Raw genomic sequence first — 6,000 nt, forward strand, 5'->3', positions numbered from 1 at the left:
TTAATGCTTAAACTGTGTGTCTCGATAGGCATGATAACTCACTACATGTCAGTATACTGTAGCACTACATGAGTGTCGGTATTATAACCGCTCCGTCTGCAAGCCGATAGTCTCCACAGCCTTTGCATTTTTTTCGACCAACGAGTTTTTCAGACAAGGATTAAGTAGAATCCAAAGTAGTACTTGCATTTACCGTTGCGTGATATCGCATGTGTCTGTCTAGGTGTTTCACTAACTGAAGTGGCATCCGCGCCTTCGCTCACCCCATTCCGGGGAAGCCATGGAGTGAACTAGTCGTTTCGGAGCAAGTCTCTGCTCTCCGCGTGAACAACAATGTCCCGGTTTAAAAAAAGATATACATCGGTGTGTTCCATGATCTTCACTATTCTTTGCAAAGTTACGAAATGAAGCTTTGAGAGAAAAGGTAAGGTCTACCTACCTGTTTTGGTATGTTGGAGGGATGATCGCGTCTATTTAAGACACCTTTTGATTGTGTGCCTTCTGACAGCTGACAAGAAAAGTTTATAATTGTCTATGATTAAAACAGATCATAGATAATCAATTGTCTTACATAGTGCTTCAGAAATAAATAGGCTATGAAAGTACACTGGATTCAGCATTACTAAATTGCTTCTCTATACCGTTGATTTATTTGTAGGTTCGCCGCATCGTGTAAAACTTGCCAAAGTGTTGTTGCACACTTGCTGTTCGGGAATATCTGACAGATAATTGAGTCAGTATGCCTCACTGTAGGGCTGAATGTCCAATACACACATACAGAGACTACATACGCGTGCACACATGCATACTGACGCCACACACACACAAACAGACACACACACACACACCACATAGGCCTAAACTGTTGCGACGGTCTATGTATCCTGTTTCCTAGTCACTTTACCTCTACCTATATTACCTCTAGCTATATGTACATAGCTACCTCAATTACCCCTCCTGCACATCGACTCGGTACTGGTACTTACTCGTTATTTTTATTCGTTATTCACTGTGTATTTATTCCTCATGTCATTATTTATATTTGGTGTTTTATCTTTATCTTTCAATCTGCATTGTTGGAAAGGGACCCATGAGTAAGGATTTCACTGTTAGTCTACACCTGTTGTTTACGAAGCATGTGACAAATATCATGTGATTTGATCAGAGGTCTGATGGCTGCACGGCACTGCTCATACAGTGGTGAGTTGTGTGTGTGGAGTATAGGCCTAATGCATTCAGACCTCTATAAGTAAACGCTATAGGGACTGATTTCCTTTGCTACTCAATGGAGAACATTCAAATAGCTTTTAAATCCAGGACTAGGCTTAATATGCGTCACGGAAACCGGTCCTAAGTTGCAAATCAGGTGCAGGGTCATTAATGAATATTCCGTGTTCTACTATTCTCCATCTGTGCTGTTTATGGTTTCATTCTCTCCCCGGATCGTCGCCGCTTGAGGATTTACTGTCAGAATGGATAGAATTTTAATATCATCTGGGCCCTCCCCAAGGCTAATATCATGACCGTGTGAGAGATTGCTGCGGACTCAACCCCCTGTAGAAATCAAATGTTTCCACTTTTGCCAGTGTCGGGTAAATTGCAGTGGAAAGTCAGCGAACAGACTGAGTCTTACACAAGGTGTAATGACGTTGCTAAACTGTCCGCAACTCTACTGACTCATCAAGGCGGGCGACGGTGTGTGTGTGTGTGTGTGTGTGCTGTAATTTGAGCGCGTAATTCGTAATGTGGCCTATGGGGTGAAGTGCCTGCTTTTAACAGATCTCTATAGTCTACTCCTCTTGTCTTAATTTAACCAACCTCTATAGCCTACTCCACTTTTCAAACCTTCATTCGTTTAACCCGGGCAGATATGGGGGCCGACGAGCACCATATTTAGGCGTGGTGTAGGCCTATGTGTTTAAGCATTTGATATAGTTATTTCCTGTATGTCCCAGTCAATCACAAACATCACCACAATGTCCAATGCGCCTATTACGCGAGAAATGTTTACCTAACATGTAAACAGTTAGGCTATATCATTAAACCAAACCAACTGAATTTAAGAGAGTTTTAAAAAATTAGGACAAATAGTAAAACAAATAAAATAATAATAATAATCATAATTACAATTATCAAAATGAAATGTACACGTTAGGACCCCGCAGAACATACACGTATTGAGGTAGAGGTAAGGGTTGCAATCACTAGCTCGCATTTAGAAGAGATTGCTTATCTCATATAGATCGCTCTGCTCTGTCCTTGTTAAAGTGGTGGCAGGCATAGGAAACTACGGTTCACAGTGATCTCTCATTTGTCCTCCAAGTTTAGCTACATCAACCCCATTGAGTCTCAGACTGGTCATAAAAGAGAACTCGCCGCTGGGGGGGGGGGGGGGTGTATTGAGTTCTAGAAGAATATTTAGGCTGAGCGAGCGGTTTCACCTGATGGACTCCAAGTGCGTTATCTTTTACCCGCAATCTCCACTGAGCAGTTTGCAGCGATGCGCTGTTATGTGTAATGCGCGAGGGATGCGTGACGCGGGCACATTGGACGATATTCTCGGCAGCGCAGTGATTCATGTCCCCTTTTATTGCCTGTAGTACATAGCGAGAGAGAGGGGGGGTAGATTCAGATATCCGCTCACCGGAATCAAACGTATTGACTGTGGATCTAAGAAATGATACAATTAAAAAGGGGAATTTCATGAAAGACAACGGAGCGTTCCCCAAAAGTTTTTCCTAGTGGAATTGTTTGTCTCCTGCAGACACGGTTCTAATACCGATAATGGAATGGCACATGGCGGAATGATGACCAGCTGGACATAGCCCAGTATCAAAATACTCACATTTTTTTCTGTGGTTGTGCTGATCTAAGACCCACTAACAGCGATCAGTCCATTTGTATTTAAGTGGGAGAAAATCTCATGTGATCCCGTTTCTCTTCGCCAAAGAGATGTTGCACTTTGCACAGCGATTCTAGGAAGATTTACGTGTGCGCGGGGTGACCATTCAAACGCTGCCTCAAGCTCCATTCAGCTTGTTTTCAATCTTTGGTCATCAATATTTAGCATCCCGTTTATGCCAAACTCGTCACAGTAAGATTAACACGCGCATTTTAAAGGAGTTTCCGAGGTCAGTGTTGAACTTGTTGAACACTTACAAAGACTGGACTGTGCACCGTGAATTGAGGGCAAACCTACAAATGTAAGTATGCATATGAGAGAAATGAGAGAAATCTAAGTCTATTTTCCATTGTACATTTAAAGTTGAAGTCGTTCAAATTGTTGTTTTCGTTAAAACATTGTATGCTGTGTGAAGATAGCAGAAATGCTCATGTTTCAGTACTTCTTGGAATTGTACGTTAAGTTTTGTTGGCAAACCACCTACATCGAAGTGTCAAATATGTTATGTATTTCAACTTTGGAATAATTTGCCCTGGCAGACAACGCAGTAGCCTATACGAATGAAGTTGAACGCGTCCATACTCATTTAATGATCTTCATGTAACGAGAACCTGAATTACTGGACTCCGGTGCACTGTTGGCAAAGTTTAGGCTAATAGCGATTTGTTGAAGCGCCCCCTTGTGGAATCAATTCCGTATTAATATATCATAAATGTATAGCCTACCAGATTATATATCATTCAATAGTATGAAATGCTGCTGAAAAGATACTATTCATTATGATGTCCTATTCAGCCCAGTCCTATCCATTCACCTGCTGTATTTTAATCCCGAGACTTGCAAAGCGTGTGCGGGTAGCGGGGTACCGAAATAGAACGGTTCTTATGGATACGACAATCCATCCTATTGCATCCTTTTTAAAGGGTTGATAGTGTGGTTGTATTGACTGTAGTACTGATACGCATAACGAACGATACGTTTGAGTGGTTGTTGTAGTCAGGACACGTTTCTTTCCTCGCTTTACTTGAGCTTTATCCTCTGACTTGACTTTGATTAGATGTGGTTAAAAAAAGCAATGGTGATGAGAGGAAGCAGGCTAAGAGTCAGGAATATCTATATAATATACGGTTGAGATTGGTTCACATTATTGCATTATACTCCACATAATATATTTTATGACATACTAGTTATCATACTACCTTATGATGTTATAATGGGCTTACCTACATGGTTTCTGGGTTAAGATGTTTTAGTTTGTAGTTGTTGTTATTAGTATGTCATTTGATTTGACATAACTTTTAAAACAAGTGCTTCAATGTTCACATGTGGACTTTCAGAGTTATTCCTTTTCATTCATTGTAAGGTTTATATATAATACGCCTTTATGAAACTATTCAGACCCCTTGACTTTTTACACATTTTGTTAGGTTAAAGCCTTATTCTAAAATGTATTAATAAAAAAAATATTCACAGCAATCTACGCACAATACCCCATAATCACAAACCAAACACAGGTTTTTAGAAATGTTTGAAAATGTACAACATTTTTTAAAAATAAATACATTATTTACAGAGGCATTTAAACCCTTTGCTATGAGACTCGAAATTGAGCTCAGGTGCATCCTACTGACATTGATCATCATTGAGATGTTTCTACAACTTGGAGGCCACCTGTGGTAAATTATATTGATTGGACATGATTTGGAAAGGCACACACCTGTTTATGTAAGGTGCCACAGTTGAGAGTGCACGTCAGAGCAAAAACCAAGCCATGAAGTCGAAGGAATTGTGTGTAGAGCTCAGAAACAGGATTGTGCTGACTCGCAGATCTGGGGAAGGGTATCAAAACAGAACCATTGAAGGCCCCAAGAACACAGTGGTCGCCATCATTTTTAAATGGAAGGAGTTTGGAACCATCTTCGTAGAGCTGGCGGCCCGGCCAAACTGAGCAATCGGGGGAGAATGGCCTTGGTCAGGGAGGTGACCAAGAACCTGATGGTCACTCTGACAGAGCTCTAGATTTCCTCTGTGGAGGTGGGAGAATCTTCCAGAAGGACAACCATCTCTGCAGCACTCCACCAACCAGGCCTTTATGGTAGATTGGCCAGACGGAAGCTACTCCTCTGTAAAATGCACATGACAGCCCAGTTGGAGTTTTCCAAAAGGCACCTAAAGATTCTCAGACCATGAGAAACAAGATTCTCTGGTCTGATGAAACCAAGATTGAACTCTTTGGACTGAATGCCAAACCTGGCACCAACCCTACTGTGAAGCATGGTGGTGGCAGCATTATGCTGTGTGGATGTTTTTCATTGGCAGGGACTGGGAGACTATCAGGATCGAGGCAAAGATGAAAGAAGCAAAGTACAGAGAGATCCTTGATGAAAAACTGTTCCAGAGCCTCAGACTGGGGCAAAGGTTCACCTTCTAACCGGACAATGACCATAAGCAAACAGCCAAGACAATGCAGGAGTGGCTTCAGGACAGGTCTCTGAATGTCCTTGATTGGCCTAGCCAGAACCCGGATTTTAACACGGTCTAACATCTATGGAGAGACCTGAAAATAGCTGTGCAGCGACGCTCCCCATCCAACCTGGCAGAGCTTGAGAGGATCTGCAGAGAAGAATGGGAGAAACTCCCCAAATACAGGTGTGCCAAGCTTGTAGCATCATACCAAATAAGACTTGAGGCTGTAATCGCTGACAATGGTGCTTCAACAAAGTGTTGAGTAAAGGGTCTGAATACTTATGTAAATGTCATGTTTCAGTTATCTAGTTTTAATAAATTAGCGAAAATTGGGCAGAATTATGAGAAAAAAACGAATAATTTAGCAAAATGTAGAATAAGGCTGTGACCTACCAGAATGTGAAAAAGTCAAGGGGTCTGAATACTTTCTGAATGCCCTATATATATATATGTGACAATGAATTATTCTCCTTACAATGAATATTAAATAATATTATGTACACCCTTAGATGATGATGTTGATCAAATTTGGTAAGAGCGATAGTCCTAATTCAGTCCCACTCATATCTTTGCCATGTTGCCAGTAGTAACACTCGCTACTGTATTTACCTTACTATTTACCTGTGGATGCT

At 41.3% G+C, this 6,000-nt stretch overlaps 1 protein-coding gene and 1 long non-coding RNA gene across 2 annotated transcripts in view; both read left to right on the plus strand.

Moving 5' to 3' along the window:
- LOC149977374 (uncharacterized) overlaps positions 1-6,000 on the plus strand; it is a 934,188-nt gene that overhangs the window by 50,710 nt on the left and 877,478 nt on the right. The gene's annotated exons all lie outside the window — the stretch shown is intronic.
- Positions 2,426-6,000, plus strand: part of LOC110490897 (netrin-G1-like) — a 253,036-nt gene continuing 249,461 nt past the window's right edge. Inside the window, exon 1 of the mRNA XM_036945701.2 lies at positions 2,426-3,203. The gene's annotated coding sequence lies outside the window, so the exon portion shown is untranslated. The remainder of the gene's footprint in view (positions 3,204-6,000) is intronic.

Source organism: Oncorhynchus mykiss, chromosome 15 (genome assembly GCF_057628025.1).
Source record: "Oncorhynchus mykiss isolate SJ-2025 chromosome 15, ASM5762802v1, whole genome shotgun sequence".
Taxonomy (NCBI): domain Eukaryota; kingdom Metazoa; phylum Chordata; class Actinopteri; order Salmoniformes; family Salmonidae; genus Oncorhynchus; species Oncorhynchus mykiss.